Source organism: Anopheles merus, unplaced genomic scaffold, assembly GCF_017562075.2.
Source record: "Anopheles merus strain MAF unplaced genomic scaffold, AmerM5.1 LNR4000021, whole genome shotgun sequence".
NCBI lineage: Eukaryota > Metazoa > Arthropoda > Insecta > Diptera > Culicidae > Anopheles > Anopheles merus.
The window spans coordinates 240,592-257,639 of NW_024427601.1; the positions used below are offsets into that span (position 1 = coordinate 240,592).

At 37.7% G+C, this 17,048-nt stretch overlaps 1 pseudogene; it reads left to right on the forward strand.

The window, feature by feature from the left end:
• Positions 1 to 1,785: 1,785 nt before the first annotated feature.
• On the forward strand, positions 1,786 to 2,674 carry LOC121601052 (annotated as a pseudogene).
• Positions 2,675 to 17,048: the final 14,374 nt, after the last annotated feature.

A 17,048-nucleotide genomic window follows, 5' to 3' on the forward strand; every position in this document is an offset into this window, starting at 1 on the left:
GAGAGATCGATTCCCCGGCATTACTAGCCAGCATCAATTTGTTCGCTCCCTGTCGGATTCTTAGATCCAATTTCCATCTCCGTGTTCCGCGTACCCGCAACAACCATAGCCAGGGACACCCTATTATACGTATGTCCCTCGAGTTCAATGAAGTGTTAGATTTGTTCGATTTTAGTATGTCTACTTCCACGTTCAAGGAGAAATTGCGTCTACGTCACATGTAATGTTTGCTTATAACTAGATGTTTATTTATATGCTCCTTAATTTAATTATAAGGTTGCCGATTAGACATGATGGTCCGTCGGTTTATATATATATATGAAATAAATAAATAAATAAAATAAATATTTTTTAAAATTTTTAACACGTTTTTACACGACTTATGACGAAAAAACAAATTTATGGTCGTACCATAACTATAAAGACTCTTAAAAAACAGCTTTTTTGTGCTAACTAACGCATTTAAAAATCGTTCAAAAATATAAATAACATATTCTAGAAAGTTTTTAAAGAAATACATTTTTGAACGAATTTAAAAAATATTTTTATAGCTTATTTTATGGTTTTATGAGTTTTATAAGAGTAATTATTAAAATATATTTTTTTAAATATCATCAAATTTCACAAAAAAATATTTTTTTGCCTGTAATGATTGTTTTGAAAAAGCAAACCACATTGTTTGATTTCTGTGATTTCTGTGAAGATTTTCAAAAATTATTTTGAAGTTGCCATGAGAACCTTATCAATTTTATAAACAACGGCTCAAAACTGATCCGATCAAACAAAAGCGACACAAAAAGCTCAACAACGATTTTTTAGCAGAATCTAAATATTTGCTGTTGTTACTACATAGTTAAGGAATGTAATCCTAGTCTGTTATATATTTTTCCTCCCACCACCCACTTCATGATCGATGTTCTCTTATGATTTGAAAAAATATACGAAGATGTAAAATAGTATTCTGCACAACGCATATATCAACTGTTTTTATCTATCTCTTATGGATTTTCCGCAAATCGCAAAAAACGACTGTCCATGTAGTTGTGGTAGGCGCTGTATACAAAGCAAATAGCTGACAGGCTGAAATTTTAGCCTACGATCTTAAAAAGGAAAGGAGCCCGTTAATGAATAGAAAACAACATCAGTTTTCAGAGCAATTGCAGTCCTGACAATAAAACAATCCATAAGAACTCCAGCGAGCCAGCGAGCCATCCGACGACCAGCCAAGCTGCGAGCCGACAGTTCAGATCTGATTTAAAACTCCACGAGTAAAAAATAAAGTATTTTTAAACTATTTGTCTCACTCGAGTCCAAATGAGTTTTTCATATATGCATCAAGATTTTAAATAATGCTGGAGTTATTAAAAAATGACCAATAATATTGAATTATCATGATATCACACAATTGAACAATCATCGTTAAATAGGCGTTATTGTGTTACTCAAAGGATGAGTTTATTGAATTTCATGAATAGTTTTGTCTATAGAAACTGAATTTGCATTTGGTCGTTTGATTGCTAGAGATCTTATATGATCTAAATTATGACAGACTGTTATGAACAATATCATCAGCACTCGATTGCGTGTATCGGGAATAGTAGGTCACTTATTAGTAGATAAATTGCCTGGGATAATGAATGTCATAATAACCAAGCAAGTTAAAGTAAGAGAGCAAAGGAGGGAACGTAACAACATCTAGATTCTAGAACAACAATAACAACAAAAACAGTTTAACGTTTATCTCATGACCTGATGGTTAGAGTAGCTTCGTTAGTCAGAGAAAAGCAGCGATCAAGTGTAGAAGCATGACCAGCATTGGTGTATTGTAAGTAGCTGGTCGAATGAATATTAAGATGTAACCTGAATAATTCACGCACGATTAAGTCGAATAAAGAAGTATAAAATGTGATCTATATTTTAAGGACATTGACAATCATTGCATCACTATGTGTTTTAGTGAAAGGACGCTACAATCACGTATCCTGTCAAGTTATAGAAAATAAATGGTGCACTGTTCAACGACTTCAAATCACCGACCGGACAGATGTTCGCAGTTTAGTGTTTCCAGACGACCAATATGAGAAAATTCGTATCGGACAATACTACAGTTTCATCAACACAGACAGCATTATTGTTATTTTTTCTGGTGAGCTGTTCTACCGCATGCGACGTGTTCGATACCTACACATGAATGGTGTTCGTATGGTAGGACTTGAAATGCCCGATACCATTATAGAACTGGATGTGTCAGACAATTTGCTCTCCCGGGTTTACATTGATCCGGAAAAGAGATACAATCTGCGGAAATTGATCATGCGCAACAACTTTCTCACAAGCATAGCTGGCTTCAAGTACCTCATCAAGATGGAAGAGCTGAATCTCAGTGAAAATATGTTGCATACAGTAAATTTTGTTGTTTTTTCTTACATACCGTACATCCGTTTCATTGATCTAGCACGCAATCGTATTTTATTTACAAGTGGTGGTCAGAGTGTGATTTCATTTGATTTTCTCGAAAAATAATAACATGGCAGAAAACAAGCTTACCAAACTAGATATAGGAGTATGGCTTTTTCCTTCACTGATAACGTTAAATCTTACAGGAAATCCTATTGGACTATTATCTTTGTTAAATCATTACACCTTTTCGCGCTTGACAAATATTTTACTATAGTAATTTTCTTGATCTTTTGAACAGTGGATAGTTCTTAAGCTACGAACAATTAAAGGTAACATGATTTACCGGTTGCAAGTCTAATATATTAATGTAACTATATAGATGTTCGTAGCAAATACAATGCAAAATATCAGATTGTTTGAGATTTCATGTAATGAAATTATATTAATTGTTTTACAGAAAAATAAAAAAAAATATAATTAACCTCAGCGAGTAAAACAGAGGTTTAAATTAATTTTAGTATGTTTATATATTAATAATTGTGCATCTTGCAACCATTTCCATAGCAAAAATAAATTTTTCTTGTATACTTCAAAATGCTCTCAAAGTATAACTACGTTGCAACAAATTAGCATATTTATTGAATTTCGTTGCAAAAAGATGGTGCTCGCAAAGTTGATTTTCGCGCCTGCGGTTCAGTCCTATGACCGTTTCTAGTTATTAATATTTCTTCAGTTTGAAGACGTCTGGGGGCTTACACATTTTACATTTATTTATTTGTTTATTTATTTATTTATTTATTTATTTATTTTAATTTGTCCGCCAAAGTGGCTTAAAAAAATATGTGCATCCTATTAAATCTTGTTGCAGTAGCCAAAACCAATTTTAATTGCTAATTTGCAATACAGTTATTATTAATAAAAATTTATTATTATTATTTTTAATATTAATATTATTATAACCATTTAAGTGTCGATACGACCAGTGTCGTTCCTTCAGCATTAAAAAATAAATAAAAAAATGAATAACTAGGGTAAACGTACCTATAGTGGTGCTAGTGTCAATAGTGGTAATATTGCACTATAATGCGTATCATACGATAAATTAACAGTAGTTAAGTTATCTACGATAGTGTGAAATGTTCTCTAGCCTTTTACAAAGGATTTAAAAATGAAATGGGGCCATTCCGTTTCTTAGTGACCGAAAAATCCATTGTTTTGTGAAAGGTATCAACATTTGTCCAAAATCCTTAGGATTTCATAACGATACTCATAATTTTGTTAACGTTCTAAATGACCACATAACAACGCAATTATAAGTTTTTCAACATAATTGTTATCAAATGATATCGTTTTATTCTAATTTATTGGCTTTTGACCATATTTACGTATGTTTAAGTGTTTTTTACAACAGTGCCATTATAGGTACACCAAACAGGCATGTTCCTATAGTGGTCCTAGTTCTAAAATCAATAAAAACAGGTAATTTTAAAATTTTTCGAGGATATTTTTGACATGTCGTACTGTTTTCACTAAAATAAGCAACAGAAATTAGTTTGATGTAACTAATTTACCAAAAACAGGCCAAAATTCGCTTAGATGGCTGAATGAAAATTTGACTTCAAATCAAGCACACTCTTCCGGGTGTAGGTTGACAACAAGTGTGATGCAGTACTTTAGTGAATAGTTTCATCGATCAAATTTATGCATTTTTTTACGATCAAATTACGCAAGAAACCAATATTATGGCAGTAATCCTTGCTATTCATACGAAATCAGGTTCGAAACTAAGTTTCATTGATATTATACACCGTTTTGGATGCATCTTTGTTTACCACTACTATAGGAACACAATACGACGACTATACACAGCAAATTTTCGCATCCAACTTCAGTAAAGTTATTTACTGAAACGGTTCAGTAATAAAATATTTTACTGATTTTCAGCATGAATGAATTACTTTCAGCAAAATAATTTACTGAATTCATTTCAGTAAAACGCATTTTACTGAAAATCAGTAAAATAAGTGTCAAATTAGTCGTTTCACTGGATATCAGTAAAACAAATTACTGAAAAAGCAGCAATTCATTCGGTAAAATCGACATCGAGAACATCAAAACAAAACAATGCGGTACCTACCTATTTTGGTGAGCACCGGACATTACTGAATGATTCAGTAAACATTCTTTTTACTGAAAGGATTAATGAAGATTCAGTTAAAAAAAATTCAGTAAAATTTTACTTAAGTTCAGTAAAAAAAGTTTTCTGTGTAGGAACCATACCACCATTATAGGTACAACGAAGCAGTCACAAAAATATGTATTTTTTCGTAAATTTGATGTATTTCATGATAAAAATTGTTGTGATTACGAAGATAAAACATATTCCAACTGTTATGAGTTAAAATATTCAGAAATTGTCCTTCCTGACACTTTCAATCCATTAAAACACATCGGTACCACCACAAATTGCACCACTATTGGTACATTTACCCTATTATGAAGATTCTAAAAAACTTTGTTTTACCTGTTGCATTCAATGTTTCGTATTTTTATACTGTACGATCTGAAAATCTAATCCAAACTAGAGTTGCTCAGAAGTATAATACTGTCACCATGCTGAATAAATTATGTGGATGATAATAATTAAATTGAAAAGTATTAATTTAATTATCAGCTCTCTTTATGAATTTCACTTTATGCCATGTATGTCTTTGAACATTCAACGCATTTTACCATACTCGCCTAGGATGTTGGCCCTATGTATACTGTCTTGTAAAAACAATGGTACACCACAGATGTTACAGGAGCAAAATGCTGAGCACGAGATTACGCGGGAAAATTTGAAATGCTTCTCCTAAAGCATGACGTCATTTTGGCTCCTCCCAGATGTGAAACTAATCCAAATATGATGATAAAAGCGGAGCGGAATGTCAGCGTCCTGTTCTTTATCATCAAATAGCAGATATTGCTCTGTATAAATACCACTCGATTTACCGAAGCCACGTACAGTTGTTCTCTAACTTTACTAACGATCGCATCAAGCTCTGTCTGTTGATCGAAATTAAAAATCTCTTCGAAATGGGTGATAGTACATGAAAAGTTATAAATAGTAACTATCCTATGGTGCAGTGCATAAAATAGTAAATTTTGTGGAAGCTGCGAATAGAATATTTGTTGTACTTATACTTAAAAAGAAATTGGATAAAACAAACACTTGTAGTACACTATGAATCCAGCGGCATATGTTTCGATAATTTTTGGGTGTAAGTAAAGCCAATCATTGCATAGAAATAAGAACAAGGGATGGATAATTGTGAATTTAAATAAGTTGTTCATAGCATCAGCCTATAGAAAAGGGATCTCCAAACTACGGCCCTCAAGAGCCTTTAATGCCCGGCCCGCGAGGACTAGGTTCAGGTTAAATTAAATAGCTTTCTTTTATAACTGGTTTTTTTTACTTCTGAAAGATGAAAATCAAGATTCATTAAATTGAAAGCTTAAGAAATTAGATATATTACATTAGTATTTTCTTATTAAAACGAGATTTTAACTTCCACTCATTCTAAAGCTAGCGTCCAAATGGCCCTCAACAAGGTTGATTGTGTAGCAATGCGGTTCGCAAACTGAAAAGTTTGGAGACCCCTGCTATACAACAATATTACCTAGTAGCAATATAGGAACATGATCTGCAGGTTTTAGGTTTCTTAAGTAAACCAACTGTATTGGGGACAGCTGGTAGCAAGCGAACATAATAGTTACCCATAAATCTAAAAATCAGCGCATTGAAATTTAGCACATAACTCATGCGTGTGTATGTTTTTTCAAGGAGGGGAGATCTTCGAAAGACTCTTGTTGTCACACGGTGTGTGTGTGTGTGTGTGTGTGTGTGCGCGCTTGTGTGTGTTCACTGTAATGAGTTCATTTATATATATTATACGAGAAATATATTAATAGATTTACGAGAAACGTTAACGTATATATATTATGATATATGTATATTATATATATATATATATATATATATATATATATATATATATATATATATATATATATATATATATATATATATATATATAAAATATATATATATATATATATATATATATATATATATATATATATATATATATATATATACATCTTCTTCTTCTTCTTCTTTGGCTCAACAACCGATGCCGGTCAAGGCCTGCCAACCCACTTGTGGGGTTGGCTTTCAGTGACTTATTGATTTCCCCCCATAGCAGGATAGTCAGTCCTACGTATGGCGGCACGGTCTATTTGGGGCTTGAACCCATGACGGGCATGTTATTAAGTCGTACAAGTTGACGACTGTACCATGAGACCGGTATATATACATATATATATATATATATATATATATATATATATATATATATATATATATATATATATATATATATATATATATATATATATATATATATATATATATATATATATATATATATATATATATATATATATATATATATATATATATATATATATATATATATATATATATATATATAGAGGTACACATATAATATATATATACATATTATATTTTTATAACACGTTTAACTTAGCAATACTGTTACACCGGGTAGGGCGTTCTGCTTGTAAGAAAAAGTAATTATGGCGCTGCTTTGCTTATCTATGTAACAGCTCACATTAGGGTATGGTTTGGCAATCATCATGATGTATCATAAATCAATTTTGAGTGTACATATCGAACAACACCATTTGACATTTTGGTCTACCACCAATTTATTCATTTACAGGTTGTATATTGTGGGTGGCCTGTAGTTTCCCAGTAGCTCTCTCGTGCGATTCATGTGGTCGGGAATGTGCATCTGCATGCGGTACAAGACACTTTCGTACATGCTGCTTCAATTACCTTCGGAAACGTAGCTCACCACCGTCTGCAGCTTCTGCTACAATTGATAAACGATTGGAATTGTTGTATGGAACAAAATTAGTTGAACAGAAACCCCAGGCAATGCTCTCCAGCTTAACTGATATAGAATCCGCCAATGTTGAAGGAGGCATCGATTATGAATATGTTCCGATCCTGTCTACGAAACATTTTGCAATTGGGAAAACCCTATCCGCTCCAAAGATAAGTTTACAAAGAAAACATGATTCAAATATTCCTGAATTAGACGACAACAATGAAAAATCTTCGGAAGAATCCGAATCAGGATCACTGCAATTGTTTTACGAATCTTAAAAATAATATTTTAATTTATATCAATGAGTCAGATAACTACCATTAAAATGTGTTTCTGTTTGTAAAATATTTTTATGTAAATGTATTTAAATTCGACTAAAATATTACATTTAGGCTGGGTAGATGTAATATTTAAGTCGGTTATTTTAAATTAGGCTGTATTTCACTTGTGACGATGTTTTTTGTAATTATCAACTGTTAAAAAAATCTCCATACGTAATTAAAAACACAGCTGACAAACCGGTAGGAAACCGTATGGCATCGATTTTCATGTAACCTTTGAAAATACACCATCAAACTCAAAAATAAATTAACTTCATAACTGTATTTGTCATCTTCCGATCCCCCTTCATTCCTTCAAAACAATAAGGAGGGCTTTATAATCATTTACTACGTGGGATTTCTCAAATTGGCGTACTTCAAAGTACAAGCAATAAGGAAAGGGAAAAGGGTTTCATTGAGGAAAATATAACCATGACAGATAAAGGGAACGAGTAATTGCTTCTAAAAACTTGTTTTAATATTTACGACGGGATCGTGACGTGTTGAAAACTGTAAAACAATATTAATGCAAACTTTGTATCGAATAATAAACGTAGCAATATGCCGAATAAAATTAAAAATGTTAATGCTCTTTTAACAGAGCTGGAGGAGAATTATGATATTTTTCAATGATATGATAACATTGATGACACACCGTTATCAAAAATGTTCAGAGAAACATTTTTTGATTACAATTTTTTTGGAAATCTAGAATAAAACATAGTATTTCGGGCTCTTTTTTCTCATCGACTGTTACTTCCACCTATACGCGAATGCTGGAATATAGTCTTTCCATGTCATGTACAGTAGAGCCCCGCATAACAAATACCCTTTATTACAATGCGTAAAACGATAAAATCAAAATGCTCAGTAAATATCTCTTCTTACGAGTGAAATCTCACAAAACGAGCAGTATCACTTATGTTCCATTGTGAAATCAAGTTCCCAAATGTTTGCTTTGGTCATTCCTTTAATTAAGATTATCATTCAGGCAAATGGGATTTTTAATTTGAAGAGTCGTTTAATATAAGACTATTGTCTGTTAATAACGGTGTTGGAAACTAACAAGAAAAGTAACTAAACCGAATGTTTTAAGCAAATTAGCTTAAGCCAAATTTTTTTTATTTTAACCAGTTCTACAGCTGTTTCTCGCGAGTATAATTGTCCCAAAAGAAGAGCCTTTCCCGCCGCATTTGCCCTTCTATTGTGTTTATCCCAACAAAAAACATCGCCCCATCTGACATACCTTGAAACCTTAAAAAAGTTTCCAATAAACGGGTTCTGCTACCAGAACCATCTACGATCATAAAATCGGATCGAAGAAATATTTCAAAAAAGTTATTCCGTACGCATTTCAGACTGACATTTCAGACTGAAGTACGCGACGGGGTAGATCAACGAGTTTTTATTTTTAGACATCACTCACAAGGTAGATTTAATTGGAAAAAAAGCGGAGTTTTCGGATGATTGCTGAAAGCGATCGGGGCTCCAGGTAAAGCATGGACACAATTAAATTAACTTCACATTTGACTTGTTTGTAAGAGTTAAGATCTGACCGTAAACGACTTAACTGAACTGCACAACTGCCCGTATTGTGCGAAACTGTGTTTCTGCCTGCGTGCTCGGTCTTATCTTGTATCTTTATTTATATGGTGCATTTCTCTCCGATTAGGTTTTGTGCTTTACTTTCGCATTCTGTTTTCTGTCAGTTATGCTGAAGATCAGTTTTTGGGTTTATATATGGTTGCAATAATTCTGTAAGGTCAGTTCTGGGTTTTTGTGCTTATGCGATGTTTTGTTTCCTACGCTTGCGGTAAACGGTTCTATTTGTACACACGAGGGTACGGTGTCTCCTATTTCATTATTTACGAACTGATGGTTGCTATTATGCAATGTTGTGATTTTACGCTTCAAGTGCGTACTTACAGGTTTTGTGCTGGGTAATGTTTTTTCGCACCTCCGGGGTTGTGTGTGGCTTGTGTGTTTTAATTGTTTTTGGATTTAGCATTCTGCAGTCGAGTCGATCGGACTGTGTGTGTGTGTGTGTGTGTGTGTGTGTGTGTGTGTGTGTGTGTGTGAGAGTGTGTGAGTATGTGAGTGTGTATGTGTGTGTATGTGTGTATATGTGTGTGTATGTGTGTGTATGTAGTAGAAAGAGAGTGTGCTTTTTAATGTGTATTTGCGAGTGCGCGGGTTTGTGTCTGAAAAACGTAGTTTCCCATGATGTCATATTGCGTTGAAAGTATTCGGATAATGTGTGTTATCATGTGAAACAGCGTGCGTTCACACTTGGATAAAAGCTAAAGTTTGCATCGTCAGCAGCGCTTGTTCCTCGGACGAAAACGCAGGTGTGCTGATTGATGAATGTTCATGCGACAGCGATGCGAAATGGACACGCGCACAATAGCAATGAACTCGGCATTCCCTCACAGGTGTTTCGCCAGTGCACGCCATTGAAAGGCCGGCGTGCATCTCTGCGTTGAAGCTCGTGTGTGCATAGGAAACTTTGTGCGTATTCTGTTCTCGAATTAAATGGGTAGACGCTCACTCGCTTTCTCATTGAGAGTTTTTATCCATACGCTTTTATCGCTGCTCTACAACGATGTGATTCATGGCGTATAAAAGCAGAACGCAGGCAGTGCATGGCATCAGTCGTGTCCAAGTTTTTAACCAGTGTGTTCTTGACGGTCCAAGCAAGCAATGTTAGTAACAATGGGTCCAGGTAAACATTGTACCGATTATCAGCGCCATATCATAAAGCGAATGGCGGCTGTTGGCATTAAGCGCAAAACGATCGAGTTCGTGATGGAACAATCGTGCACTTTTGTGGCAAACGCGCTTCGGACAACCGAAACGTGCTTGGACAACCGAAACGCGCTTGGACAACCGAAACGCGCAAGTCAACCGGACGTCCTCAGAAGACCACGGCGAAAGAAGACCGTTAAATTGTTAATATATCCAAGAAACACTGATCGAGAGGGTGATGGTCCTGCTTATTACATCAAAAACCTAACCTAAAACACAAAAAACTACTAACAAATCTATCCGAACCGACATACTTGTGAAACAAACACACACACCAATACACACTCAAACATACATACACACACACATGCAAACACACACACACACATGCACACGGAATATGAAGTAAGCACAAGTGATCAAAGTGAAATGTCCACTGTAGAGATGGACGTCGACGGGTTTCAACCCGTGTTGAAAAAACGTAGCGCAAAAGGTGCTAAAACTGTTATCTCTGCACCAGTGGCACCAGCTGTTATATGATAAATTCGCTTAAACCAGCGTTGCAATCTCTAAACGTCAATACCCTGTATCAGCTTTGTGGTATTGTGGACTCAGAGATCCAATTCCTGGACGATTCTCGTGTGTAGTTCTTTTCTCACGAGATAAAACAGGAAAAACCATTCAAAGCAGTAATCCGACCTTCCTTTGATGGAACTGGAATACATCAAGACGGAATTAGTCGAGCATCACCAGTTGCAAGTGCTGGAAATATTCCGAATTAAACGGCGTAATGAGGAAGAACAACCGTACCACAACCAACTGTACCTGGTGCACCTGAAACGAGGCTCGTGTACTCTTACTGGTTTACAGTCAATCAGGAGTGTGCAATATGTGATTGTTCGATGGGAAGCCTATTGAAATGGATATAAAGGTCCTGTACAGTACGGCCGATGCCAAGGCTTTGGTCATGGCTTGCGGAATTGCCGCTAGAAACCCCGCTGCGCTATATGTGCTGAAAATCATGTAACGGACACTGAGGAACAACCAACCGTTATGAAGTGCACAAACTTCCAGGGACCACACCACAGTACCGCACGAACTACCACAGCTCCAGTTACACCGCCCAGTATAATTTAGCCCAGCGCCTGGCTGCTGCTCAACAATCCGAACCCGCTCCTGTAGAGGAGGAATTACTGTATGACACTGGTACACTTATGGCGATATTCAAAGAAATGGCTGCGAAACTCAAGCGATGTCGAAGCAAACACGAACAAGTTGCTGTCCTAAGAGAGCTGCTGATTCGCTATGGATAAATTGAGTGTTCTCACATGGAACGCTCACTCAGTGAAAAACAAACTTACCCCGCTATGCGATTTCCTCCATCGTCGTAATATTGACATCGCATTAGTGGTTGAGACTCAACTGAAACCTACTGTAAGTGTTTCTATCCCTGACTATGTCACACACATTCTTGATCGAACCGGCTCTACCGGTGGAAGTGTGGCCATCATCATTCGTCGTGACATTAGTCACACACTCCTTCCTCACTTTAACACAACAACAATAGAGGCAATCGGAGTACAACTATCTGCTAACAACGAACCACTTCGAATAATTGCTGCTTACTGTCCTCAACAGTGCAACAGTGTGCTTGCCCCAGCATTTCAAAAAGATATGAAAAGCATCAGCTGCGCCCCCACGAAGAGTATCGTGGGAGGCGATTTCAATGCGAGACATGGTTTTTGGGGCAACCGTAATGGAAATCTTCTAGTCGAAGTCGCTCAACTAGGATTATTCACCGTTGAGCACCCTGACCAGGCAACACACATACCGACCCGTGGCAATTCCAGTATCATTAATATCTTCCTGTCAAATATCACTATCACAAAACCAAAAGTGATTGACACACTAAACTCTGACCACTTCCCCGTCGCAACGGAAGTGGACGTTGACTGTTTCAAAATTTCTCCATATAGGAGGAGGAACTACCAACGAGCTAATTGGGATCAGTTCGGCACAATAGTCGACAGGAACATAGATTCTACTGAAGTGACTACCACAAGTGACATTGAAGCAGCAATAACAAATCTGGAGGAGACTATCAGGAGGGCGGAGTGGATAGCAGTGCCAGAAGTGCAGGTTAGGGAATTCAGCTGGACTATCACACCAGCCTCGTCATCAAGATGCGCAACCAACTTCGTCGACAGCACCAGCGAATGGGCGATCTGGCGACAAAATACCATGCAGCCATTCTGGCAAGGGTCTCAGGGTTCATCTCAGCTCGAGTCGAGGAAATACGCAACAATTTCGGGACTAAACTAGCTTCTCTCGGTGACAACTCCTAATACCTGTGAAAGGTGCAGAAGATCCTTAAAAAGAAACCAAGGCCGGCTCCCTTGGTTTCCAACTGATAAACACCGAAAAAAAATCAAACGCAATTTTGCACCAATTGCCACCGCACATTCTCTTCGTGACCGTTCTAGCAGTCCTATGGAATCAGAAGTAGGCATCAGTACAGGTCAACTACAGCAAATATTACCAACAGCCGTGGAGATGTCGCCTGTAACGGTGAGTGAAATTTTATGTACTCTTAAAGGGCTAAAGAATTCTAAGGCACCAGGGTTCGATGGGCTTTTTAACGTTGTGCTAAAAAATCTCAAAGCAAAAGCTCTCACCTTAGTAAGTAACATTCTTACTAGATGCCTTAATCTAGCTTATTTCCCTGACGCATGGAAGCACGCTAAAGTAATCCCCATGCTGAAGCCAGGAAAGGATCCAACGTTTCCGGCCAGCTAAAGAGCAATTAGTCTTCTTTCAGCGTTGGGGAAGCTGATTGTGTGCAGGAGGCTCAGGATAGTAGTCGATGAACTTAATATCCTACCAGCGGAGCAATTTGGATTCCGAGAGGGTCACTCTACCACTCACTAGCTGTTACGGTTTCACAACACGCTACAACATAACAAACGAGCGTCCAAATCCACAGCCATTGTTGTTCTTGATGTTGAAAAGGCCTTCGATAATATGAGGCACGATGGTCTGCTGCATAAAATGATGCGGTTTAGCATCCCACTCCATGTCACAAAGCTCACAGTGCTACCTTAGCGGAAGGTCATATCAAGTGTCACTTGGTTCGATCAATTCGCTTATCAAAGACATCCCGGCCTGCGTCCCGCAAGGCAGCATACTAGGCCCTCTGCTGTGTACATTGTATATAGCTGACCTGCCCTATATATATATATATGATGCTATATATATATATATATATATATATATATATATATATATATATATATATATATATATATATATATATATATATATATATATATATATATATTTTTTTTTTTCTTTGGCTCAACAACCGATGCCGGTCAAGGACCTGCCAACACACTTGTGGGGTTGGTTTTCAGTGACTTATTGATTTTCCCCCCATAGCAGGATAGTCAGTCCTACGTATGGCGGCACGGTCTATTTGGGGCTTGAACCCATGACGGGCATGTTGTTAAGTCGTACGAGTTGACGACTGTACCATGAGACCGGCTAAAAAAACCGGCTAAATACATATATATATATATATATATATATATATATATATATATATATATATATATATATATATATATATATATATATATATATATATATGTGTGAATAATCTATAATCGCAATAATCTTCCTCCGTATGCTGCGCGGTGCCGTCTTCTAGGCCTTGAACCTCTTTCGGTTAGAAGACGCAATGCACAGTGCTCTTTCATCGCTGGATTGCTAAATGGCTCTATCGACTCATCGCCTTTGTTGCATCGAGTCGATATCTATGCACCATCCCGAACACTTAGGTCTAGAGAAACTCTACGGCTCGTTCAACCCCGTTCCAGTTCTGGTCGGTCTGACCCTATGTTCCGCATGTCGGCTGTCTTCAACACTGTCTCGGATTGCTTCGACTTCAACATCTCAACTCAGTGCTTCAAGGAACGTCTCCGGCTTTTGCCGTGGCCGCAGTGAATTGCGATGTAAATCTTATTTTTGCTATGTATTTTTATTTCTCAATTGAACTGTTACATCTTGATTAGGCCATACGGCCCGTTGCAGATTAAAATAAATAATAATAATAATAAGCTAGATTAAGGCATCTAGTAAGAATGTTACTTACTAAGGTGAGAGCTTTTGCTTTGAGATTTTTTAGCACAACGTTAAAAAGCCCATCGAACCCTGGTGCCTTAGAATTCTTTAGCCCTTTAAGAGTACATAAAATTTCACTCACCGTTACAGGCGACATCTCCACGGCTGTTGGTAATATTTGCTGTAGTTGACCTGTACTGATGCCTACTTCTGATTCCATAGGACTGCTAGAACGGTCACGAAGAGAATGTGCGGTGGCAAATTGGTGCAAAATTGCGTTTGATTTTTTTTCGGTGTTTATCAGTTGGAAACCAAGGGAGCCGGCCTTGGTTTCTTTTTAAGGATCTTCTGCACCTTTCACAGGTATTAGGAGTTGTCACCGAGAGAAGCTAGTTTAGTCCCGAAATTGTTGCGTATTTCCTCGACTCGAGCTGAGATGAACCCTGAGACCCTTGCCAGAATGGCTGCATGGTATTTTGTCGCCAGATCGCCCATTCGCTGGTGCTGTCGACGAAGTTGGTTGCGCATCTTGATGACGAGGCTGGTGTGATAGTCCAGCTGAATTCCCTAACCTGCACTTCTGGCACTGCTATCCACTCCGCCCTCCTGATAGTCTCCTCCAGATTTGTTATTGCTGCTTCAATGTCACTTGTGGTAGTCACTTCAGTAGAATCTATGTTCCTGTCGACTATTGTGCCGAACTGATCCCAATTAGCTCGTTGGTAGTTCCTCCTCCTATATGGAGAAATTTTGAAACAGTCAACGTCCACTTCCGTTGCGACGGGGAAGTGGTCAGAGTTTAGTGTGTCAATCACTTTTGGTTTTGTGATAGTGATATTTGACAGGAAGATATTAATGATACTGGAATTGCGTGTGTTGCCTGGTCAGGGTGCTCAACGGTGAATAATCCTAGTTGAGCGACTTCGACTAGAAGATTTCCATTACGGTTGCCCCAAAAACCATGTCTCGCATTGAAATCGCCTCCCACGATACTCTTCGTGGGGGCGCAGCTGATGCTTTTCATATCTTTTTGAAATGCTGGGGCAAGCACACTGTTGCACTGTTGAGGACAGTAAGCAGCAATTATTCGAAGTGGTCCGTTGTTAGCAGATAGTTGTACTCCGATTGCCTCTATTGTTGTTGTGTTAAAGTGAGGAAGGAGTGTGTGACTAATGTCACGACGAATGATGATGGCCACACTTCCACCGGTAGAGCCGGTTCGATCAAGAATGTGTGTGACATAGTCAGGGATAGAAACACTTACAGTAGGTTTCAGTTGAGTCTCAACCACTAATGCGATGTCAATATTACGACGATGGAGGAAATCGCATAGCGGGGTAAGTTTGTTTTTCACTGAGTGAGCGTTCCATGTGAGAACACTCAATTTATCCATAGCGAATCAGCAGCTCTCTTAGGACAGCAACTTGTTCGTGTTTGCTTCGACATCGCTTGAGTTTCGCAGCCATTTCTTTGAATATCGCCATAAGTGTACCAGTGTCATACAGTAATTCCTCCTCTACAGGAGCGGGTTCGGATTGTTGAGCAGCAGCCAGGCGCTGGGCTAAATTATACTGGGCGGTGTAACTGGAGCTGTGGTAGTTCGTGCGGTACTGTGGTGTGGTCCCTGGAAGTTTGTGCACTTCATAACGGTTGGTTGTTCCTCAGTGTCCGTTACATGATTTTCAGCACATATAGCGCAGCGGGGTTTCTAGCGGCAATTCCGCAAGCCATGACCAAAGCCTTGGCATCGGCCGTACTGTACAGGACCTTTATATCCATTTCAATAGGCTTCCCATCGAACAATCACATATTGCACACTCCTGATTGACTGTAAACCAGTAAGAGTACACGAGCCTCGTTTCAGGTGCACCAGGTACAGTTGGTTGTGGTACGGTTGTTCTTCCTCATTACGCCGTTTAATTCGGAATATTTCCAGCACTTGCAACTGGTGATGTTCGACTAATTCCGTCTTGATGTATTCCAGTTCCATCAAAGGAAGGTCGGATTACTGCTTTGAATGGTTTTTCCTGTTTTATCTCGTGAGAAAAGAACTACACACGAGAATCGTCCAGGAATTGGATCTCTGAGTCCACAATACCACAAAGCTGATACAGGGTATTGACGTTTAGAGATTGCAACGCTGGTTTAAGCGAATTTATCATATAACAGCTGGTGCCACTGGTGCAGAGATAACAGTTTTAGCACCTTTTGCGCTACGTTTTTTCAACACGGGTTGAAACCCGTCGACGTCCATCTCTACAGTGGACATTTCACTTTGATCACTTGTGCTTACTTCATATTCCGTGTGCATGTGTGTGTGTGTGTTTGCATGTGTGTGTGTATGTATGTTTGAGTGTGTATTGGTGTGTGTGTTTGTTTCACAAGTATGTCGGTTCGGATAGATTTGTTAGTAGTTTTTTTGTGTTTTAGGTTAGGTTTTTGATGTAATAAGCAGGACCATCACCCTCTCGATCAGTGTTTCTTGGATATATTAACAATTTAACGG